The sequence below is a fragment of the Palaemon carinicauda genome, unplaced genomic scaffold (genome assembly GCF_036898095.1).
Source record: "Palaemon carinicauda isolate YSFRI2023 unplaced genomic scaffold, ASM3689809v2 scaffold176, whole genome shotgun sequence".
NCBI lineage: Eukaryota > Metazoa > Arthropoda > Malacostraca > Decapoda > Palaemonidae > Palaemon > Palaemon carinicauda.
In genome coordinates this window covers 152,143-177,803 of record NW_027169325.1, presented here as the reverse complement: position 1 = coordinate 177,803, position 25,661 = coordinate 152,143, and the positions used below count along the sequence as shown (strand labels likewise).

The 25,661-nt window shown below is 42.5% G+C and overlaps 1 long non-coding RNA gene across 2 annotated transcripts; it reads left to right on the top strand.

Moving 5' to 3' along the window:
- On the top strand, positions 1–15,606 carry LOC137635793 (uncharacterized). Of its 2 annotated transcripts, XR_011042783.1 has the most exons (5): positions 1–86; positions 9,051–9,166; positions 9,961–10,081; positions 14,551–14,661; positions 15,466–15,606. It is a non-coding gene; the product is annotated as an uncharacterized lncRNA (long non-coding RNA). The 2 variants fall into 2 exon arrangements; XR_011042782.1 differs by lacking the exon at positions 9,961–10,081.
- Positions 15,607–25,661: the final 10,055 nt, after the last annotated feature.

Here is a 25,661-nt window from a genome sequence, read left to right as displayed (position 1 = left end):
ATTGGATCCCGGCCAGGATGAATGTAAACAAAATTTCGTTTTTAGTGTATTTCTATGACTGTGCGCCCAATATATATGGGAATTTGGTAAGTAAGAGTGGTGTAAATATTTGTAAAACCCTATTAAAGTAATTTTTTTTCATATATATGAAGATTATAGACTTAAATTCGTTGAATTATAGATGAAATTTGCTCCCCCAAAATCTCGTCCATCTTACAAAACTTTTGAGCCCAAAAAGGTGTTAATTTATTAATTATTAACATGATTTCTTGTGAATATATTAGTTTAATCTTATTTATATTAATATATAATTAATATTGAATGTTTAATCTTACTGTAGCAAGGCCACTAGTTCAGGCTTGATTGAAAATAGTCATAGGGTGGAGGGATGGTTCTCAAATGTTGTTTACGCCATTTAATAATTATTTGCGGAAGTTAATAGGTAAATATTCTTATCATATATCATATTTCGCTTTAATTATAGTTATATGCAAGTAAATGACCAATCTAGTATAATAAGGAAGAGGCACAAGCATTATTTTCATGTAACTGGCTTATATATACCCTTGCACCGGTAACCCAATCTAGTGAAGGTAGCTATTCCCTGGTATCCCAATGACTTAATATCCGTTCGGTGACTCTGTTTCTACTCGCCAAACCATGAAGTGTCTCGGAACAATGCACTGATAAGGGGTGTATGTATGAGAACGGCCACCTGTATGTATGAGGATGGCTTGCTAAGAATACGGCAGTGTAAGGAGGTTGCAGGGGGCATTAACCCCCCATTAGTTAAGTAGGTAAGGACACAGCCTGTAGGATAGGTTAGGGTGGGGGAGTTTAGGTGGGCTGGTGTCCATTTACTATGCACTCGGGAGGAACTGGCCGCTGATATACAAAGGCCCCTATGGTTAGTGAAACTGTACTGTCAACATGACAATGCGAGCTAATATCCAAGAAAATAGCCTAGAAATTACGTGAATAATGGTTTCTTCTCTTTATGTGCTATTCTCATTAATAATTTTCACAAAGCAGTTTTTGCTTGCAGATTTATGTAGTCCTAATAATTTGATTTTAATTTTTGTGCTCAAATCCCGTTTTGCTTGTACAGTGTTCAAAATCACTCCTAAAGCAAGGTACTTTACGGTACTGCCGATGATCCAACACAGCTGATTAGATTTCACTTAATCGATATACAGTGAACCCTCGCTACTTCGCGGTTCGACCATCGCGGATTCACCACTTCGCGGATTTTTTTCATAACCCATATATATATATACATATTGGTAATAACAAAATCAACATACTGTACTGAATAATCAATATAATCGATGCAAAAACTAACCTATACACAGATGTGTACAGTAAATGCGTTTGTTTCTTCATTATGATCAGAGAAACGTAAACAAAACATTGGTTGCCATTTTTTATCGTGCTTTTTGGCGTGTTTAGGAAACGCATGATATAAAATCGCCTTTAATATTTGTGCCTGTTTTAGTTTAGGGTACTGTAGTACATGCATTAAGTGTTCCTTACATTAAAGGGTAGTTTGTTAACAGTACTACGTACAAGGGAAGGTTTTAAAAGTCTGAATATACATGTTAAATAAATAGGTAAATATGGTGTCACTACTTCGCGGATTTTCACCTATCGCGGCCGGGTCTGGAATCTATCTACCGCGATAAACGAGGGTTCACTGTAAGCTTCAAGGTGTAATTCACAAAATAATTTTTTCAATATTAAACTTACCCGATGATCATATAGCTGCATCCCTGCTGCCCGACAGAAAAAACCTACGGGCGGAATACGCCAGCGATCGCTATACAGGTGGGGGTGTACATCAACAGCGCCATCTGTCAAGTAGGTACTCAAGTACTCGATGTCAACAAAGAACCAATTTTCCCTCTGTCGTGCCACTGGCAAGACCTACTAAATACGCCGTCCCTAACTGGATTTGTTTTCACAACGATTTGGTGAAGTACACTATTCCAGTTTTGAGCTTTCGCTATGCAGGGGTTTTTTCTTCATTTCAAAACTTGAACTCGTTTTGGATAGATTTAATTTTGATGACGAAGAGAGTATGGACTCTCTTTAACTTTTAAATGGCCGACCCTTCCCTTAGACGGAAGTGTGTTTAGGTTTTTGGTAATTTTGCTTAACAAGTTATAGATCTTTTTATTTTATTTCTCTCCGCCTTTATAGGCCTCTTCGATTAACTTTCCATTTATTATAAACTTATAAAAATTAATTTTTATGTTTGTTTATATGCGACCTTTCCTAATAGTAGGCGGTCCTTACTTGGAACCGAAGTTAATTAACATTGAGCCCGTCATATCGTATTTAACCTTTTAAGAATTTAATACTTTTTTAATTTTAATGTTTTATGAAAGAATTTCTTTGATAGTCTCGTACTGTTTTCAAAGATGAACTAACGTTTAGTTTTTTCTAGTCTCCGCAGTTGTTGACGTTCAGAACGTTCAACATGCGCTCTATCGTTACGATAGAGAGAGAGTGTATCACGGTTTCACGTTGCAGTAAGAGTAAACCGATTCTAGCGTTTCGTTCATTCTTTCTTAGCTTAAATGGTTTAAATTCTAAATAAAGGAACTTTTTATTTGGGAAACCTTTCAGTTTTTTCCTTTAGCAAATAACATGTTTTAACGATATATAATTGGGCTCTTCTCTCAGGTGCTAAGTCAAGAGAGAAGAGAGGAGAGATAGAGACGGAGGGAGAGAGAGGAGAATAAACGTTTCGTTCAAGCGGGTAACGTTGTTCTCGTTTTTTACTCTTCTCCCTAGTCGCTGTAGGGGAAGAAGGTAAAACGTTTCTAGAGTTTTATTCTTGTTCCCAGGCTTTATGCGGTGAGAGATTGTAAACGTAGTTTATTTGATCTAGTGTTTAGTCTCTTTTCCAGCCACTGAATTCGTTTTTTACTCTTCTCCCTAGTCGCTGTAGGGGAAGAAGGTAAAACGTTTCTAGAGTTTTATTCTTGTTCCCAGGCTTTATGCGGTGAGAGATTGTAAACGTAGTTTATTTGATCTAGTGTTTAGTCTCTTTTCCAGCCACTGAATTCTTTATCTTTATTTATGTTTTTCTGTTGCATTGTAAAACTGTTTTCGCAATTACTACCTTTTAATGAAGGATAGGATTGCGTGTTTCAGGTAGAAATCAGTTAAAGTTTCGATTTCAGTGAAATAAGTGCAAACAGAAAATCAAAAGTGATAAAGTGATATGCGCAAAGTGTTACAGTGTTGCGTCCGAGGGTTCGTCTGTTCGTGCCAGTTGTTCACCTAGTCCGGGACCTCTTACAAGCTCCCAAGCCCAGGGGAGAAGTAATGTCGAACGACTTATGGGTTCCACAGGCCTTGATCGACGAACAGACGTTTTTCCCTCCGTGGTTTCGGGCGTATCTACACACGTTGCCGAATTGAGATCGCCCCACCCACACAAAGACGAGAGAGCCCATTTATTCCTCGTCTGTGGAAGAGGTTTCTCGTAGAAACCATGGACCAAATCTTGCAGCTTTTAAGTGCAAGTCGGTCCCTTCCGCGCAAGTCCAACGGCCTAGGTGTAGCCACTGGGTCAGTTCGGACTCGCTGCAGTCACCCGACGACTGCACACCTCCTAAGAGAGGCAAGGTGGTACCGCAACAGGCAGTAACTCCGTCTGTTGCCGCACCAGCTGTTTTAGACCCTCAGTCACAACGGACAGTAGCTCCGTTTGTTGCCGTTTTTTGTAGACCCTAAGTGGTCTTTACTGCAGTCTATGCAGACTCAGTTAGCTGCGGTTATGCAGGAGTTTCGTGCGGAGAAGGTTTACACTGCTCTCGTTAGCCTACAACCTGCCACGGTTGTGCGCCCAGCTCACGCTGAGGCTGCCTGCTCCCACACTCCGGCTGCGGAGAGCTCCACCTCCGTTGCGCAATCGACCCTGCCAGACGCATGTTAACGTTAGCCGACGTGCGGCTCCCTCCGTTAACATGCGTGAGCTACCGCATCAGCAGTGGGAAGGTGGAGTCAAGCTGCCGTGTTTTGACGCGATGCGTTAGTTTCCGCAACCCACGGCAGTCCCCACCACGCACCACCACTCCGCTTTGGTTGTTGCCTGCTCCCACACTCCGTCTGCGGAGAAGGTTGACGATGCACCCGTTTGCCTACAACCGGCCACGGTTGTGCGCCCAGCATGGCTTCCTGCTCTCACACTCTTGTTGTGAGAGCTCCTCCACCCATGCGCAGTCGACCCTGCCAGACGCATGCTGACTCCCACAGACACACGGAGCACTCCGTTGCCGTGCGTGAGCTACCACAAGCTGCCGTGTTTTGACACGGTGTGTCAGCCTCCGCAACCCACTGTGGTTACCGCCACTCGCCCGCAGCAGACTAGTCAGTCTGGAGTTGAGGCTTCCCCACACAGCTTTGGTTGTTGCCAGCTAACAGACTGTCAAGTAGTTACATGACGTTGCCTTCTGGTCTGCTACTGATGCACCAGTGCTGTATGTCCTCACGCACCTGTTGTGGTTGACAGTTCAGTTTTTGACAGTTCACAGACTGTCAAGCAGTTACATAACGTTGCCTTCTGGTCTGCTGCTTATGCACCAGTGAGACCCTCACTGAGATAACCTAGCTTTTCTCGGACATGGTTCCTGTAGATGAGAAAGTGCTGTTCTCCCTCCTTCTGATATTCCTTTGAGGACTCTGTCATTTGGAGAGGAGCCTTAAGCTGCTTAGCCTCCTATGGACTTTAATTAAAGCATAACAAGGCTTCCAGGGATGGCAAATGGTTCCGCTTCAGTCGCTAACCCCGTCTGTTGCCACACCTGCTCCCATAGACCCTAATGGGCTTTGTTGCAAGACATGCAGTCCAAGCTTGTGTCCTTGTTAGAGGATTTTTTACGGAGAAGAACCTTCTAGCCAACAACCTTCCTACCGGTTGGTTGTACGCCCTGTTGACGCTGAGGTATCCTACTCACGTCCGCCAGTTGAGATGGTTCCTCCACCGGTGCGACCCAGTGTGGGTTGCCAGTCGCACGTTGACGTTAAGCGACTCTCGGAGGTGGTTGTGGACGTTCAGTGTGTCACTAGGAAGACGTTCAACAACCAGCAGAGGTGACTTGTTGTGACGCAGTGCGGCAACCTCAGCAACCCTGTAGGGAGTTGACTGCACAACCCAGACAGTCTAGACAGTTTCGGGTTGACGCTGTACTTCCTCGCGTCCCCATGGTTGACAGTTCACAGACTGTGCAGCAGTACCATGATCTTGTGTCCGGCTCCGTCACGCATCCACCAGTGCGACCGGATTCAGCGAGTCAGACGTTGCCCACTCCGTTGCCGTTTCCTCATCAGTTTCGGATAAGGAACCCTCTGATGAGGACATTGCTGAACAAGACGATCAATCCCCAGCCCTGCTATCCATCCAGGAGATGCTGAAGAAGGAACACTGCCCTGTCAGGCTGTGGATGAGTCTGGTTAGGACACTGTCATCCGTGGTTCAATTTGTGTCACTTGGAAGACTACACCTCTGTCCTCTTCTGTATCATCTAGCTTTTCACTGGAAAAGGACAAGACGCTAGAAGCGGTCTCGATCCTGTTTCCGGAAAGATAAAGTCTGGTCTGACTTGGTGAAAGGACTTTATCAACCTTTGAAAGGGTCTTCCCCTGACTGTTCAGACTCCCAACCACGTTCTCTTCTCGGACGCATCGGACGTAGGCTGGGGTGCGACATTAGGCGGTAGGGAATGCTCGGGATTATGGAACTCGAGTCAAAGGACAATGCATTTCAACTGCAAGAAGCTTCTGGCAGTACATCTGACCTGGAAAAGCTTCAGGTCTCTCCTTCAAGGCAAAGTGGTGGAGGTGAACACGGTCAACACCCTGCTTTGACGTACATCTCCAAGCAAGGAGGGACCTACTCTCTGACATGGTACGAGTTCGCAAGAGACCTCCTCTCCTGTTCAACAGGTCTAGACTTTTCACTAGTAACGAGGTTCATCCAAGGCAACTTGAATGTCATAGCAGTTTGTCTCAGTAGGAAGGGACAAATAATTCCAACATATTGGACCCTCCACAAGGATGTATGCAAGAGACTTTGGGCCACCTGGGGCCAGCCAACCATAGATCTCTTCGCAACCTCGATGACCAAGAGGCTCCCAATACTTTGCTCACCTATCCCGGACCCAGCAGTAGTTCATATAGATGCCTTTCTACTAGATTGGTCACATCTAGATCTATATGCATTCCCTCCGTTCTAGATTGTCAACAAGGTACTGCAGAAGTTCGCCTCTCACGAAGGGACAAAGTTGACGCTAGTTGCTTCCCTCTGGCCCGCGAGAGAATAACTCACCGAGGTACTTCGATGGCTAGTAGACGTTCCCAGAACACTTCCCCTAAGGGTGGACCTGCTACGTCTGCCACGCGTAAAGAAGGTACAGTACTCCAAGGCCTCCACGCTCTTCGTCTGACTGCCTTCAGAATATCGAAAGACTCCCGAGAACTAGAGGTTTTTTCGAAGGAGGCAACCAGAGCGATTGCTAGAGCAAGGAGAACATCCACCCTTAGAGTCTACCAATCGAAGTGGGAAATCTTCCGAAACTGGTGCAAGTCAGTATCCGTATCCTCGACCAGTACCTCTGTAACTCAAATAGCTGACTTCCTCTTATACCTGAGGAAAGAACGATCTCTTTCAGCTCCCACTTTCAAGGGTTACAGAAGCATGTTGGCATCAGTCTTCCGTCACAGAGGCTTAGATCTTTCCAACAATAAAGATCTACAGGACCTCCTTAAGTCTTTTGAGACCACGAAGGAGCGTTGTTTGGTTACACCTGGTTGGAATTTAGACGTGGTTCTAAGATTCCTTATGTCAGACAGGTTCGAACCACTTCAATCAGCCTCCCTGAAAGATCTCACCTTTAAGACTCTTTTCCTGATATGCTTAACCTCAGCTAAAAGAGTCAGTGGGATTCATGCCTTCAGCAAGAACATCGGATTCTCATCCGAAACGGCTACATGTTCTACAACTTGGTTTTCTAGCCAAACACGAGCTGCCTTCTCGGCCTTGACCAATATCGTTCGATATTCCAGACTTATCGTATGGTTGGAAATGAACTAGAAAGAGTATTATGTCCTGTAAGAGCTCTTAAGTTCTATTTTAAAAAAAAAAACCTTTACGAGGCCCGTCTGAAGCTTTATGGTGTTCAGTTAAGAATCCATCTTTGCCTATGCAGAGAATTCTTTATCCTATTTTATCAGACTGTTAATACGAGAAGCTCATTCCCTTCTGAATGAGGAAGACCAAGCTTGGCTGAAGGTAAGGACACACGAAGTTAGAGCTGTCACAACTTTCGTGGCCTTTAAACAAAATAGATCTCTGCAAAGTATATTCGACGCAACCTATTGAAAAGCAAATCAGTGTTCGCGTCTTTTATCTTAAGAATGTCCAGTCTCTTTACGAGAACTGCTACACTCTAGGACCATTCGTAGCAACGAGTGCAGTAGTGGTGGGGGCTCCACCACTACAATTCCCTAATTCCAGAACCTTTTTAATCTTTCTCTTGAAATATTTTTGGGTTGTCCGGAAGGCTAAGAAGCCTTTCGCATCCTACTTGATTTGGCGGGTGGTCAAAATCATTTCTTGAGAAGCGCCTAGATTAGAGGTTTTGATGAGGTCCTTTAGTACGGGTTGCAACCCTTCATACTTCAGCTCCTAGGAGTCGCTCAGCATCCTAAGAGGATCGCGAGGCTCAGTAAGGAAGACGTACTTAAAAAGGCAGAGTAATTATTCAAGTCGTCTTCCTTACCAGGTACTTATTTATTTTATGCTTGTTATTTTGAATAACTGCTAAAATGAAATACGGAATACTTAGCTCATAATAATGTCAACATGTAATGCTGGTCTCTACCCACCCCCCTGGGTGTGAATCAGCTATATGATCATCGGGTAAGTTTAATATTGAAAAATGTTATTTTCCTTAGTAAAATAAATTTTTGAATATACTTACCCGATGATCATAAATTAAAGGACCCACCCTTCCTCCCCAATAGAGACCCAGGGGACAGAGGAGAAAATTGGTTCTTTGTTGACATCAAGTACTTGAGTACCTACTTGACAGATGGCGCTGTTGATGTACACCCCCACCTGTATAGCGATCGCTGGCGTATTCCGCCCGTAGGTTTTTTCTGTCGGGCAGTAGGGATGCAGCTATATGATCATCGGGTAAGTATATTCAAAAATTTATTTTACTAAGGAAAATAACATTTTTTAATCCATTGGAAGATGCTTTAGGTTTAGAGAACTGCAGCATATCCAAAATCCTTAACCCTTTTACCCCCAACGCTGTTTGGAACTTTCCAACCCTTAACCCCCTAGCATTTTTTTGTCAAGCACATTTTGCATTATGTTTTTTTTTTTTTAAATTGCTCTAACAGCCTTAAGTTTTGTCATAGAGAGGTCAGGTTGGTCTCATTCTTTTGGAAAATGCCTGAAGTTTCTCATAAAGTTATCAAAAATATGCAAAATAATGTAAATAGCAGTTTTTTTGCAAGGACGTACCAGTACGTCCATGGTGGTAAAGGGATGAGTTTTGTGAAACGTACCAGTTCGTCCATTGAGGGTAAAAAGGTTAATGCCCAGTTTGATTATAGTGCTGTCTTGTTACCTTCTCTAACTTTTTGGGAAGGTTATATTTTGATAGACGTGTATTTGTTTGTATGTCTGTTTGTGTGTTTGTGATTCGCATAACTCAAAAACTATTTTACCGAATCTCATAAAATTTGGTGAGGTGATTGACCTTAATCCAGGGGCAATTTGATTAGATTTTGGAAGCGATTGAACCATAGGTCAAGGTTAAGATCATGAATTATAAAAAAAACATCTTTTTGATATATCGTGGTCAATTTTTATCTGATTTGCATGAAACTAGTGCCGAAATGTGCATGATTCAGTTGCCTATCTTGTGATATACAATATGAAATAGGCAAAGGTATGCACTCTACTGGGTGTCCATTCTAGTTTATTTTTTATTTTGGTAAGCAAAATAATCGTTGTATTTTCTTGACAGAAAGCCTTGATGGTTTGAAGACCCATACGGAAGAATGGACAGCTAGTAAATCTCGCATACAGAAGAAATATGAAGAATTAAATACTGCTGTCGATGCTAAAGTCAATCAGCTAAAAGTAAGTTCTTTTGTACTTGCAAGATTTTATTGTCTAGTTTTGAAAGCACTTCATATTTTCAATGGTACTGTATCTGTATTTTCATATATTTTGTTATATTTTCTTGAGATTATTGTGGTTTGATCATTATATTTGTTATTAAATTTCCAAAATTTTTCAAAGAAAAAACAAACACAATTGTCAGTTTTTACGAGTTATTTTGAAAAATTTTGGGGTTTAGTAAAATAAAGTAGGTTACGGCATTTGCATTAACGGAGCTGGAAAAGATTGAAGTAATTTTTTGGGTATTTCCTAGAGATGAAAAATAAGGGCCCATAAGCATTTGATATTCCATGTTTGTGTTTAACCCTTTTACCCCCAGGCTCTTTGGAAATTTCCAACCCTTAACCCCCAGGGGGTTATTTTTTTCCCAGCACATTTTGCAGTATATTTTTTTTAAATTGCTCTAACAGCCTTAATTTTTGTCATAGGGAGGTCAGGTTGGTCTCATTCTCTTGGAAAATGCCTGAATTTTTTCAAAAAATTATGAAAAATATGAAAAAAAAAAATTTATAGCATTATTTTGCAAGGATGTACCGGTACGTCCATGGGGGTAAAGGGATGGGTTTTGTGAAACGTACCAGTACGTCCTTTGGGGGTAAAAGGGTTAAGGGATTTTCAGAAATATTATGCACTGTTGAATGACATAAGGTTTAGTTTCTCTCATGTATAGATATCTATTGTTAACCGAGAAAAAGGGAAATAGAGAAGGAATTCATATTTGATTCAGTTTACCATTAATGAGAACTTTCCAGGTTGCTGTGACCCAGCGAGAGGCAGAGTTGCAGCGGTTAAGACAACAGCTTCATCGGGGGTCTTGCAATGCCAGCAGCTGTACAACCAGTTCCGGGGGATGTCTCTCAAGTTATAGAACAGGTACAATACCATTTTTAATATGAATGCATTTTTCCCATTAGGTATTGGTAGTTATCCAATTATCCTTCTAATTTCAGTGTGGCTAGATGTAAGGCATTGTATTCAATTAGATGTAGACTGCATGAGGTGATAACACAGGTGAAAAATTGAAAGTTGTTTAAATTTATTAATTCATTTGTTTTAGGGGATAAGATTTTACTCAACTGAATCTGTCACATTGTTGACAAAGGATTGATTGGGTAAGTCATAGCCAAAGAGGTTAAACATGGCTTAAGGTGATAGAAAATGGTAAGCTCCAGGACCATCTGGAATAATTAAGTACACATTTTTAACACAATTACTTATTGGTCACTCTTCGAGATGCAAGTCATTTCTTTAGAGAATACAATACAGTACTACTGTACATTAACAATTCATCTTCTCTCAAGGGGTTAACTACTGCACTGTAATTGTTCAGTGGCCACTTTTCTCTTGGTAAGGGTAGAAGAGACTCTTTAGCTATGGTAAGCAACTCTTCTAGGAGAAGGACACACCATAATCAAACCATTGTTCTCTAGTCTTGGGTAGTGCCATATCCTCTGTACCATGGTCTTCCACTGTCTTGGGTTAGAGTTTTCTTGCTTGAGGGTACACTCAGGCACACTATTCTATCCTATTTCTCTTCCTCTTGTTTTGTTAAAGTTTTTTATAGTTTATATAGGAGATATTTATTTTTGTTACTCGTAAGATATTTTATTTGTCCTTGTTTCCTTTCCTCACTGGGCTATTTTCCCTGTTGGAGCCCCTGGGCTTATAGCATTCTGCTTTTCCAACTAGGATTGTAGCTTAGCAAAGAGTTTTTGATAGATTCACCAACATTTTCAGTTAGAAACTTTTCTCAAAATATTGTTCTTAGAGAAAATGTTGTAATTTTCATTTCTTTTGATATGGGCAAACAAATAATTTTTGACAAGGCAAACTCATAAGGGTGAGTGAGCTGGGTATATTCCTGGCATTCCATGCAACTTTTTCTCTGGTATATCTAGAAGTATTTATACCTTAGAAATGGTGCTATAATGAGCATTTCACGGAGCGACACAGGTCCCTCGCTCAGAAATAGATTTTTCCTTTATCAAAATCCCTTTTTTACTACTAAAATAATATTCTCTTTTTGTATGGGAATGATGTTGACTTTTTCAGTTCAACTTTGATAAGAATTCCAATTTTAAGAGTTTATCGGGTGGAAAGCATGATTAGATCTTGGATTATTGCTTTTTGTATGTGAATGATGTTGACTGTTTTTCAGTTCAACTTTGATGCAGCATTTCCTTCAATTAATAGTACGCAGGTACTTATTGCATTGTAATTCTTACATACATACATATACCAAGGCACTTCCCCCAATTTTGGGGGGTAGCCGACATCAAACAAATGAAACAAAAAAGGGGACGTCTCCTCTCTATGTTCCTCCCAGCCTGACAAGGGACTCAACCGGGTTCGGCTGGTACTGCCGGGGTGCCACAGCCCCCTGTGGCCGCGGGGCATAAAAACAATTAAAATAGAGCCAATGTATCCCTGCGTGTCGTAAGAGACGACTAAAAGGGACGGGACGAGGGGGCTGGGAACCCCCTCTCCTGTATTATAATCCTGTGAGACATCATTGTAATTCTTATATCAGAAAAATTATAGCGATGTTAGATGGTTGAAATATAAGGGCAATAACTCATAAGTTTTATAAAGCCAATTAGAATACAGTGATAAGAATCATGAAACTTGACATTGAGAAATGTACAGACTTGAAATAATAAAATGACAAAATGGCTGTGAAAATCACAATATACTATACGGTACACCCAGAGAAGGTATCTATAGATATACTCATCCTAAAGTTTAATATGGCCTTATTATAAGAACTTTGTTTAGAGTTGTAGACAAGATTGGGGTTACTGTATTATCCCTTGTACCCCCAATGGACGTACTGGTACGTTTCACAAAACTCATCCCTTAACCCCCCTGGACGTACTAGTACGTCCTTGCAAAAAACTGCTATTTGCATTTTTTTGCATGTTTTTGATAACTCTATGAGAAACTTCAGGCATTTTCCAAAATAATGAGACCAACCTGACCTCTCTATGACAAAAATTAAGGCTTTCAGCTCAATCTTAAAAAAAAATATAACAAAACATGCTTGAAAAAGAAAAACGCCTGGGGGTTAAGGGTTGGAAAGTTCCAAATAGCATTGGGAGTAAAAGGGTTAATGCAGTTATTAACTAGAGTGACACAGTCAAGACCAAATTTGAACACTTATGTTGTACACAGTACCGTAATGATTATCTGAAAATTTGTCAACTGATTAGTGGTGGAGGGTAGGTTCTCAAATGTTAATAGATAAGTTAATCGATAAATATTCTTATCATATATCATATTTCGCTTTAATTATAGTTATATGCAAGTAAATGACCAACCTAGTTTAACAAAGGAACAGGCAAAAACATTATTTTCATGTAACTGGCTTATATTTACCCTTGCACCGGTAACCCAATCTAGGAAGGTAGCTATACTTTGGTATCCCCAATGACTTATTATCAGTTTGGTGACTCCATTCCTACTCGCCAAACCATGAAGTGTCTCAACAGTGCACTGATAAGGGGTGTATGTATGAGAACGGCCACCTGTATGTATGAGTATGGCTTGCTAAGAATACGGCAGTGTAAGGGGGTCGCAGGGGCCGTTAACCCCCCCATTAGTTAAGTAGGTAAGGACACAGCCTGTAGGATAGGTTAGGGTGGGGGAGTTTAGGTGGGCTGGTGTCCATTTACTATGCACTCGGGAGGAACTGGCCGCTGATATACAAAGGCCCCTATGGTATAGTTAAACTGTACTGTCAACATGACAATGCGAGCTAATATCCAAGAAAATAGCCTAGAAATTACGTGAATAATGGTTTCTTCTCTTTATGTGCTATTCTCATTAATAATTTTCACAAAGCAGTTTTTGCTTGCAGATTTATGTAGTCCTAATAATTTGATTTTAATTTTTGTGCTCAAATCCCGTTTTGCTTGTACAGTGTTCAAAATCACTCCTAAAGCAAGGTACTTTACGGTACTGCCGATGATCCAACACAGCTGATTAGATTTCACTTAATCGATATACAGTGAACCCTCGCTACTTCGCGGTTCGACCATCGCGGATTCACCACTTCGCGGATTTTTTTCATAACCCATATATATATATACATATTGGTAATAACAAAATCAACATACTGTACTGAATAATCAATATAATCGATGCAAAAACTAACCTATACACAGATGTGTACAGTAAATGCGTTTGTTTCTTCATTATGATCAGAGAAACGTAAACAAAACATTGGTTGCCATTTTTTATCGTGCTTTTTGGCGTGTTTAGGAAACGCATGATATAAAATCGCCTTTAATATTTGTGCCTGTTTTAGTTTAGGGTACTGTAGTACATGCATTAAGTGTTCCTTACATTAAAGGGTAGTTTGTTAACAGTACTACGTACAAGGGAAGGTTTTAAAAGTCTGAATATACATGTTAAATAAATAGGTAAATATGGTATCACTACTTCGCGGATTTTCACCTATCGCGGCCGGGTCTGGAATCTATCTACCGCGATAAACGAGGGTTCACTGTAAGCTTCAAGGTGTAATTCACAAAATAATTTTTTTAATCCATTGGAAGATGCTTTAGGTTTAGAGAACTGCAGCATATCCAAAATCCTTAACCCTTTTACCCCCAACGCTGTTTGGAACTTTCCAACCCTTAACCCCCTAGCATTTTTTTGTCAAGCACATTTTGCATTATTTTTTTTTTTTTTTAAATTGCTCTAACAGCCTTAATTTTTGTCATAGAGAGGTCAGGTTGGTCTCATTCTTTTGGAAAATGCCTGAAGTTTCTCATAAAGTTATCAAAAATATGCAAAATAATGTAAATAGCAGTTTTTTTGCAAGGACGTACCAGTACGTCCATGGTGGTAAAGGGATGAGTTTTGTGAAACGTACCAGTTCGTCCATTGAGGGTAAAAAGGTTAATGCCCAGTTTGATTATAGTGCTGTCTTGTTACCTTCTCTAACTTTTTGGGAAGGTTATATTTTGATAGACGTGTATTTGTTTGTATGTCTGTTTGTGTGTTTGCGATTCGCATAACTCAAAAACTATTTTACCGAATCTCATAAAATTTGGTGAGGTGATTGACCTTAATCCAGGGGCAATTTGATTAGATTTTGGAAGCGATTGAACCATAGGTCAAGGTTAAGATCATGAATTATGAAAAATACCTTTTTGCTATATCGTGGTAAATTTTTATCTGATTTGCATGAAACTAGTGCTGAAATGTGCATAATTCAGTTGCTTATCTTTTGATTTACAATATGAAATAGGCAAAGATATGCACTCTACTGGGTGTCTATTCTAGTTTATATTTTATTTTGGTAAGCAAAATAAGCATTTTATTTTTCTTCTTGACAGAAAGCCTTGATGGTTTGAAGACCCATACGGAAGAATGGACAGCTAGTAAATCTCACATACAGAAGAAATATGATGAATACTGCTGTCGGTGCTTAAGTCAATAAGCTAAAAGTAAGTTCTTTTGTACTTGGAAGATTTTATTGTCTAGTTTTGAAATCACTTCATATTTTCAATGGTGCTGTATCTGTATTTTCATATATTTTGTTATATTTTCTTGAGATTATTGTGGATTTGATCATTATATTTCTGTTATTAAATTTCCAAAATTTTTCAAAGAAAAACAAACACAATTGTCATTTTATACAAGTTATTTTGAAAAATTTTGGGGTTTAGTGAAATAAGGTAGGTTACGGCATTTGCATTAACGGAACTGAAAAAGATTGAAGTAATTTTTTTGGGTACTGTATTTCCTAGAGATGAAAAATAAAGGCCCATAAGCATTTGATATTCCATGTTTGTGTTTAACCCTTTTACCCCCAGGCTATTTGGAAATTTCCAACCCTTAACTCCCAGGGGGTTATTTTTTTCCCAGCACATTTTGCTGTATATATTTTTTAAATTGCTCTAACAGCCTTAATTTTTGTCATAGAGAGGTCAGGTTGGTCTCATTCTCTTGGAAAATGCCTGAATTTTCTCAAAAAATTATCAAAAATATGAAAAAAAAAAAATTTTATAGCATTTTTTTGCAAGGACGTACCGGTACGTCCATGGGGGTAAAGGGATGGCTTTTGTGAAACGTACCAGTACGTCCTTTGGGGGTAAAAGGGTCAAGGGATTTTTAGAAATAATATGCACTTTTGAATGACATAAGGTATAGTTTCTCTCATGTATAGATACCTATTGTTAACCGAGAAAAAGTGAAATAGAGAAGGAATTCATATTTGATTCAGTTTACCATTAATGAGAGCTTTCCAGGTTGCTGTGACCCAGCGAGAAGCAGAGTTGCAGCGGTTAAGACAACAGCTTCATCGGAGGTCTTGCAATGCCTGCAGCTATACAACCAGTTCAGGGGGATGTCTCTCAAGTTATAGAACAGGTACAATACCATTTTTAATAGGAATGCATTTTTCCCATTAGGTATTGGTAGTTATCCAATTTATCCAATTATCCTTCTAATTTCAGTGTGGCTAGATGTAAGTCATTGTATTCGATTATATGTAGACTGCATGAGGTGATAATACAGGTGAAAAATTGAAAGTTGTTTAAATTTATTAATTCATTTGTAAAAGCTCCAGAGGTGAATGAAAATTGAACAATTTACGGGATAATATTTTTCAATATTAAACTTACCCGATAATCATGTAGCTGTCAACTCCGTTGCCCGACAGAATTCTATGGAGGGATACGCCAGCTATCACAATACTAGAAGGGGGTGTACTTACCAGCGCCACCTGTGGCCAGGTACTCAAGTACTTCTTGTTGACACCTCCTCAATTATTCCTCTGTCGTGCTTCCGGCAAGACGTTCTGGGATACGCTTATGATCTTCGAGTTTGTTCACGGCTAATTGGTGAAGTATTCTCTCAGATTTCGGCTGTCGCATTACTGGAAACCTTCTTATATTAGCTAGATAGCTTTTATATAGTCCTGATTAACGGTTAACGATCTTTTGCTTGATTTTGGAAACCCCTTTGGCTAACTCTTTGGATTCAAGATGTCTGACATTTCGCAAGCCCCCTCCCATAGACGATGTAGGTCTTGCAATAGGCGTATTCCGAAGGCCTCGGTAGATCCTCACACCGCTTGTTCTGACTGTAGGGACAGGCCCTGTCAGTTAGAAAATCGATGTGAGGAATGCGCCGGACTTTCGGAACTGGAATTTGTCCGTCTTTTAAAATATTCATCTAAGTTAGAGAGAGGTAGAGTTAGGAGGAGTTCTTCTCACTCTTCAATGTTTTCCTCACCTCATGATCCCCTACCTTTTCCTACCCCTGTAGTGGCTACCCCCGAACCTACTGTTTGCCCTCCGCCTGATATGTCTGTTGTTTTGCGTGCTATTCAGGCCTTAGGCGATAAAGTAGAGTCAGTGGTAAGTGACCATAAGTCTCTGATGGCCGAAGTTAAGGAACTTAAGGTCAAGAGTGCAGTGGGTGGAGTTAGTGCCAGTGCTGTGACGAGTGCTAGTGTCAGTGCAGTGCCAAGTGCTAGTGTCAGTGCCAGTGTGGTGCGTGAGGATTCTTCTGTGCGAGCCAGTCGTCCTCCAAGTCCGGGACCTCTTGCAAGCTCCCATGCCCAGGGGAGAAGCAATGTCGAAGGGCATAAGGGTTCGGCAGGCCTTGTTAGGCGCACAGAAGTTTCCTCGGTGGTTGCGGGCGTGTCTTCCAAAGACCGTCACTCCCACCCGCAGACGATTGAGCCCGTCTTTTTCTCGTCCGCTGATCATCTGTCAGGGAAGAAACGTTGGTCTCAGGTCTCGAGACCACTTAAACGCAGAGTCCAGTCCGCGAGTGCTCAGCCAGGTTGCAGTCATTGGCTCAGCTCTGACTCGCCGCAGTCATCTGTCGACTGCACTCCGCCCAAGAGGAGTAAGGTTCTGCCACAACAGAGCTCGACTGTCGACCCTAAGTGGACTCTACTACAGTCCATGCAAGCACAGCTTTCGGACTTGATGCGTGAGTGTCGGGCTGAGAGTGTTGCTCCTCCGCCTCCGCCTACACTCCCTCCGCCTGCGCTCGCTCCGCCTTCGCTCGCTCCGCCTGCGCTTGCTCCGCCTGCGCTTGCTCCGCCTGATCGCAGTACCACCTGCCAGGCGTACGATGTTGAGCCACGGTCTGAGTTTGCTGTTCCCAGTGGTGTTCAGCCTCCGCCTTCTTTAAGGCAACCTTTGCTATGGGATCAGGAGGATTATACCTCTCTTCCTCCGCCTCCCTTTGCTGCTCCACCAGTGGTGCAACTCTTGGCTGAGGTACAACAACCTCTCCCGTCCATGAGTCAGTCTCCTCAGCTCTCGCTGCAGCGAGCTCAACCATCCCCAAGGCAAGCTCCACTACACTTTGGCCTTGCGCCTCAGGAGCCTCAGCTTGCGAGACATTTACCTTGTTCTGCGCAGCCTCAACCTCATCACGCTCCGCTCACACCACAGGAACAGGAACTTGCTACTCCGCTTCCACCAACCGCTCAGCAAGCGCAATCCTTGGGTTCAACCGCTCATGCTAGGAGTCAGCCTCCTCCACCCATGCGCCTTCCTTCTGCTTCGTCTGCTATTCAGCCTTTGCACTCTGAGCCTCAGGTTCTCCCTCAACAGTTACTTGTAGAGGAAACCACTATTGTTCCTACTCGTTCTGACTCTGCTGTTCAGCATTCTTGTCCGATACCTTCGCTACACTCTGGTGATGAGGCGTCTGATGATGAGGAGGCACACCTGGATCCCTCATCAGACTTGGATGAATCCAAGCCTTCTCCACAGTCTATTGACTTTCGTAAGGTCTTGGTTCTGCTTAGGGAGGTTTACCCAGACCACTTTGTCTCTGCTATTCCCCGCTCTCCACCATCTGAGTTTTCGCTGGGCATACAACAAGCTAAGTCCTCCTATACTAAGCTAGTCCTAGCAAGGTCCTCTAAGAGAGCATTAAGGATCTTAGGGGAGTGGCTGCAGTCTAAGCAACACCTAGGCAAGACTTCTTTCATGTTCCCGCCGACCAAGCTCACTTCGAAAGCGAGCGTTTGGTATGCCACAGGAGAAGCACCAGGCTTGGGAGTACCTGCCTCTGCCCAGGCTGACTTCTCAAGTCTGGTGGACTCGCCTCGGAGAACTGCAATGAGGCGCTCTAAGGTTTGCTGGACCTTCTCAGACCTTGATCACTTACTGAAAGGACTGTTTAGAGCATTTGAGATGTTCAACTTTCTTGACTGGTGCCTGGGGGCCCTCAGCAAGAAGACCTCTCCTGCGGACAAGGATTCTGCCATGCTATTAATGTCCTGCATGGATAAGGCCATTAGGGATGGATCTGGTGAGCTTGCGTCGATGTTTGTATCAGGGGTTTTGAAGAAAAGGGAACAGCTGTGTACCTTCCTTTCCTCCAGCATTACACCTTGCCAAAGGTCACAACTCCTTTTTGCTCCGCTCTCGAAGTTCCTCTTCCCTGAAGAGCTGGTTAAGGACTTGTCTGCTGCCCTGATACAAAAGGACACACACGATCTTGTAGCCTCATCGGCTCGTAAGTCTAAGGTTACTACCTCAGTCCCCAAGACTTATCGCTCACCAGTGGCTGATACCCCTGCGACGAGGTTCATACCGCCCTTTCGTGGTAGAGCCCCCAGCCGAGGAAGCTCCCGTCCAGACTCTTTCAGGAGCAAGTCCAGGAAAGGCTCCAGGACATCTAAAGGTAAACACTGACTCTCCGCATCTCCAGACAGCAGTAGGAGCCAGGCTCAAGATCTTCTGGCGAGCCTGGGAGAAGAGAGGTGCAGACGCCCAGTCTGTCAGTTGGCTGAGGAACGGTTACAGGATTCCATTCTGCCTCAAACCACCTCTGACCACATCACCCATCAACCTCTCTCCCAACTACAAAGAAGAGGACAAGAGGCTAGCATTGCACCAGGAGGTGTCGCTACTTGTGCAGAAGAAGGCAGTGGTTATAGTCCGGGACCATCAATCCCCGGGCTTCTACAACCGTCTCTTTCTTGTGGCCAAGAAGACAGGAGGTTGGAGACCGGTGCTGGACGTCAGCGCGCTCAACGCGTATGTCACCAAGCAGACGTTCACGATGGAGACGACGAAGTCGGTCTTAGCAGCGGTCAGGCAGGAGGACTGGATGGTCTCGTTGGACTTGAAAGATGCATACTTTCACGTTCCTATTCATCCAGACTCCCAACCTTTCCTGAGATTCGTTTTCGGAAAGGTTGTCTACCAATTCCAAGCCCTGTGTTTTGGCCTAAGCACAGCTCCTATGGTCTTTACTCATCTGATGAGGAATATAGCAAAATTCCTACACTTATCGGACATCAGAGCCTCCCTCTACTTGGACGACTGGCTGTTGAGAGCCTCCACGAGTCGTCGCTGTCTGGAGAATCTCAATTGGACTTTAGACTTAATCAGAGAACTGGGTCTATTAGTCAACACAGAAAAGTCTCAACTCATTCCCTCCCAATCCATTGTGTACCTGGGAATGGAGATTCGGAGTCAGGATTTTCGGGCTTTTCCTTCGGCCCCCAGGATAAGCCAAGCCCTAGAGTGCATCATGAGCATGCTGAAGAGGAGCAGTTGCTCGGTGAGACAGTGGATGAGTCTCACAGGGACCCTTTCATCACTGGCCCTGTTCGTCGAGCTAGGGAGACTCCACCTCCGCCCTCTTCAATTCCATCTTGCAGCTCATTGGGACAAGGGTTTGACTCTCGAAGCAGTCTCTATCCCAATCACCCAAGAGATGAAGACCACTCTCCTGTGGTGGAAGCACAACCTCCTTCTCAGGGAGGGTCTATCGTTGGCTATTCAGACCCCCAATCTTCATCTCTTCTCAGATGCATCGGACTCGGGCTGGGGTGCGACCTTGAACGGACGGGAATGCTCGGGAACGTGGAACGAAGAACAGGGATTACTCCACATCAACTGCAAGGAGCTACTAGCAGTTCATTTAGCCCTGTTGCACTTCAAGTCCCTCCTGCTAGGCAAAGTGGTGGAGGTGAACTCAGACAATACCACAGCCTTGGCTTACATCTCCAAGCAAGGAGGGACCCATTCGAGGAGCCTATACGAGATCGCAAGGGACCTCCTCATTTGGTCAAGAGGTCTAAACCTCACTCTGGTCACGAGGTTCATTCAGGGCGATATGAACGTCTCAGCAGATCGCCTAAGCAGAAGGAATCAGGTCATTCCCACGGAATGGACCCTCCACAAGAGTGTGTGCAACAGACTTTGGACCTTGTGGGGTCAACCTACCATAGATCTATTTGCCACCTCCATAACCAAGAGACTTCCGCTGTACTGTTCCCCTGTTCCAGACCCTGCAGCAGTTCATGTGGATGCTTTTCTACTGAACTGGTCCCATCTCGACCTGTACGCATTCCCACCGTTCAAGATAATAAACAAAGTTCTGCAGAAATTCCTCTCGCACGAAGGGACACGGCTGACGCTGGTTGCTCCCCTTTGGCCTGCAAGAGAATGGTTCACAGAGGTACTTCAATGGCTAGTCGACATCCCCAGGACTCTACCTCTAAGAGTGGACCTTCTACGTCAACCTCACGTAGACAGGTTGCACCCAAACCTCCACGCTCTTCGGCTGACTGCCTTCAGACTGTCGAAAGATTCGCTAGAGCTAGAGGCTTTTCGAAGGAGGCAGCCAGTGCGATTGCCAGAGCGAGAAGGGTTTCCACTCGTAGAGTCTACCAGTCTAAGTGGGAGGTCTTCCGAAGCTGGTGTAGAGCCAATTCAATATCCTCTACCAATACCTCTGTGACCCAAATAGCTGACTTCCTTCTACATCTTAGGAATGAGAGATCCCTTTCAGCCCCTACGATTAAAGGATATAGGAGTATGTTGGCTTCAGTTCTCCGCCACAGAGGTTTGGACCTTTCTTCCAACAAGGACCTTCAAGACATTCTTAAGTCTTTTGAGACGTCTAAAGAGCGTCGTCTATCCACTCCAGGCTGGAACCTAGACGTAGTCTTAAGGTTCCTTATGTCTCCTAGGTTCGAACCTCTCCAGTCAGCTTCCTTCAAGGACCTTACCCTCAAGACTCTCTTTCTCGTCTGCCTTGCAACAGCTAAGAGAGTCAGTGAGGTTCATGCCTTCAGCAAGAACATTGGTTTCACGACCGAATCTGCAACATGTTCTTTTCAGCTTGGATTCCTAGCAAAGAACGAACTTCCTTCACGTCCTTGGCCTAGATCGTTTGAAATACCTAGCCTCTCCAACATGGTAGGTAACGAACTAGAGAGAGTTCTTTGCCCTGTCAGAGCTCTCAAATTTTATCTTAAGAGGTCTAAACCTCTTCGAGGACAGTCAGAAGCCTTATGGTGTGCCATCAAGAAACCTTCGAGGCCCATGTCCAAGAATGGGGTTTCATATTATATAAGGCTTCTGATTAGAGAAGCCCACTCTCACTTAAAGGAGGAAGACCTTGCATTGCTGAAGGTAAGGACCCACGAAGTAAGAGCCGTAGCTACTTCGATGGCCTTTAATAAAAACCGTTCTCTGCAGAGCATAATGGATGCAACCTATTGGAGGAGCAAGTCAGTGTTTGCATCATTTTATCTGAAAGATGTCCAGTCTCTTTACGAGAACTGCTACACCCTGGGACCATTCGTAGCAGCGAGTGCAGTAGTAGGTGAGGGCTCAGCCACTACATTCCCTTAATCCCATAACCTTTTTTAACCTTTCTCTTGAATGCTTTTATTGTTGTTTTTATGGTTGTTACGGTAGGCTAAGAAGCCTTCCGCATCCTTTTGATTTGGCGGGTGGTCTATTCATTCTTGAGAAGCGCCTGGGTTAGAGGTTTTGTAGAGGTCCTTTAGTAGGGGTTGCAACCCCATATACTTTGGCACCTTTGGGTTGATTCAGCCTCCAAGAGGAACGCTGCGCTCAGTAAGGAAGACGAACTTAAAAAAGAGGCAGAGTAACGGTTCAATTCGACTTCCTTACCAGGTACTTATTATTTCATTGTTATTTGAGATAACTGTTATATGAAATATGGGATACTTAGCTATCCTTTAATCTTGTACACTGGTTTTCACCCACCCCCCTGGGTGTGAATCAGCTACATGATTATCGGGTAAGTTTAATATTGAAAAATGTTATTTTTATTAGTAAAATAAATTTTTGAATATACTTACCCGATAATCATGATTTAATCGACCCTCCCTTCCTCCCCAGAGAGAACCAGTGGACCGAGGAATAATTGAGGAGGTGTCAACAAGAAGTACTTGAGTACCTGGCCACAGGTGGCGCTGGTAAGTACACCCCCTTCTAGTATTGTGATAGCTGGCGTATCCCTCCATAGAATTCTGTCGGGCAACGGAGTTGACAGCTACATGATTATCGGGTAAGTATATTCAAAAATTTATTTTACTAATAAAAATAACATTTTACATAACTGAATCTGTCACATTGTTGACAAAGGATTGATCGGGTAAGTGATTGCAAAAGAGGTTAACCCTTTTACCCCCAAAGGACGTACTGGTACGTTTGACAAAACTCGTCCCTTTACCCCCATGGACATACCGGTACGTCCTTGCAAATAACGGCTAATTACATTTTTTTGCATATTTTTGATAACTTTTTGAGAAACTTCAGGCATTTTCCAAAATAATGAGACCAACCTGACCTCCCTATGACGGAAATTAAGGCTGTCAGCGCAATATAAAAAAGAAAATATTGCAAAACATGCTTGAAAAAGAAAAACGCCTGGGGGTTAAGGGTTGGAAAGTTCAAAATAGCTTGGGGGTAGAAGGGTTAATGCAGTTATTAACTAAAGTGACAAGGCCTTGTTTATTTTAAGTTAGTAAGCAACATCTTTCTGGGAAACTTTGGATTGATGGAATCCAATCACCTGTATGGCAATTGTGGTTGGTGCTGAGGTGTTTTCTTGCCTATGATCCATCATTTGAAAGTTCATGCCGATCAGCCGGTAATGTCTCTCAGTCGTTGGTCCTCCTCCTCGTTTTATAAGGCCATGCCCATCAGCTTATTTTGAAGGCTGCCTACAATTGTTTGCTGATCTTTTTAGGAGTTTTCAAGGCACTGAACAACAGTTACTTTCAAGGATTATTGTTTATGGTACAGTATATGTGCAGAGAGGAGAGGTCCCCTTTTTTGTTTCATTTGTTTGACGTCGGCTACCCCCCAAAATTGAGGAAATGACTTTCTATATGTATTTATATGTGCAGCTTGGTCCCCCTAACAGATCATATGGGTGTAATTGGCTGTATTTTAAATCAATTACCATCACACTGAGGCCTTTAGTGAGGTTGCCTAGGCAAGAGCTACGGTAACCGGTAGGTGCCATAACTGTCTAGTCCCTCTGTAGATGGAACCACCTCCCATAGTTGAAAGAAGATTAACACACACAGTGGAGCCCAATGTAGCTTTTGTTCAGGCAGATTTAGGTACCGCATGTTGTTAAGACCCAAAATCCATTAATGATGACCGATTTACTGCTTTTCTATTTCATCAATCAAGGAAGTAACTGATGATTCAGATAGTTTGTTATTATGTCCTGTAACGGCAGTCTGTCTTTCCTCAAAGAAGACTGCACCCTTTTGTCCAGGCATCCCTAAATTGTTTTTATGCACAGGTCAAAACAAGAAGGGAAAAACTAAGAATTCTATCTTATTCTGGCTCTGAGAAACAATAATGATATCCGTGGTATTGCTGCAACCTTGGCATTCTGCAAGAACCACTCGGAAACACAGGGACTCATCTCAGGCGTATGAAAAGGTAGATCACCTTCACTGCGTATCATTTGAAAGACTGCTCGTATAGGTCTGTGGATACTTTCTCCTTAGGTCCTGTGGTAGCCGCCCAACAGTTTATATAAAGACCCGTGCCCCTGCAGGATAGCTAGCATTTTGTTGCATCATCGATTACTTCATTGTTATTATGGTATGAGAGTAGAATGAAGGGCTTCCTCTTTCCTCTCTTGGGAGTACTTACATTGATGACTACGTATGCAGGTAAGCTCCCCACTGTGGGAAGATATATTGTCCAATAAATTTGATGACATTCTTACTTAAGGCCAAACTTGTTGGGTTGTGACTCCATCACTTACCTCTATTTCAAATGAGGCCATGAGTCCTGCTCCTTGCCTCTCATAGGAGCCAAGCATGAATGGATACTTTGGGTTAAGGGTCAGATAGAAGCCCTAAATTTTATAGCTGAGGACTTTCTAAGGAAGATTCCCATATAAGTGACAAGCTTTTGTATTTGAGTAGGAACAATCTACTGTACTAATTTCAAAAGTAATTAGTAATTTTCCTAGCTATACAAACCTGAATCATTACTTTTGCCAACAAAATTGGAAGGAGGCTATGTTTTACCCCCTGTTTGTGAACAGCTTCCAGGCCATAATTTTAATTGTAGATTAATGAAACTTGTAGGGATTAAACTGCTATGTAAAAAACTGCAAATGATTAAATTTGGAAGGTTTCGGTCAAGGAAAATGTCCAATTCATGTATTCACCCACAATTTCGTACATGGTTGTCACAGAGACTTCAAACTTGGTTTATAATTGAGTGTATGAAAATCAACGCACATTAATACATGTCAAGGTCAAAGGTCAAGATTTAAATGCAAGCTTCTGTGGTGAGGAATGCACTCTACTGGGTGCCCCTCTAGTTTATTCATATTTCCCACCTCATTCAAGCGACAAGTCCTGACCAAGAACAGAGTGATAACAAAGGAGGTAGCTCCAACACCCTGAGCCAGGTGGGAATAATCTGCAACCATACAATGTTGCTAACCCCACGATATTTCATCAATTTTGTTGTAACAGAACAACGGAGGTGACCCTCGTAAAGAACTCGGGTTTGTATAGCTAAGAAAAATACAACTTTCTTTTAAAATTTGTAGTATTTTGGCCGTTAATAAACTTGTCTTTTAATCGTATATATTCTGACCTAAAAACAAACCTCTTGTTCTTAAAACAAGAGAAATTTCATTACAAATGATATTCATTGATTTGTCTATTTCTACGTATATCAATTTTACTGCCATTTCCTCTTCATGCTGCTTATTCTGTCCATATTCTAAATGTTGAAATGCTACCGCTAGAGTTATTGGGTCCTTTAACAATGCAGCTAATGCTACACTGTATGCCTCTGTGGTTACGGCTCATTTTTCCTTTCCCAACACATACACCGAATAGTCTGGCCTTTTCTTTCCCATTCTCCTCCGTCTTCATTCACCTGACAACACTATCACCAAACAATTCTTTTTTGCTTAAGGGGTTAACTACTGCACTGTATTTGTTCTGTATCTACTTTCTAAATGGTAAGGATAGAAGAGACTCTTTAGCTATGGTAAGCACCTCTTTTAGGAGAAGGATACAGTACTCTAAAATCAAACCATTGTTCTCTAGTCTTTGGGAGTGCCATAATTGTACCACTGTCTTGGGTTAGAGTTCTCTTGCTTGTAGGTACACTCGGTCACACTTCTGTTTCCTTATTTTCTTTCCTCA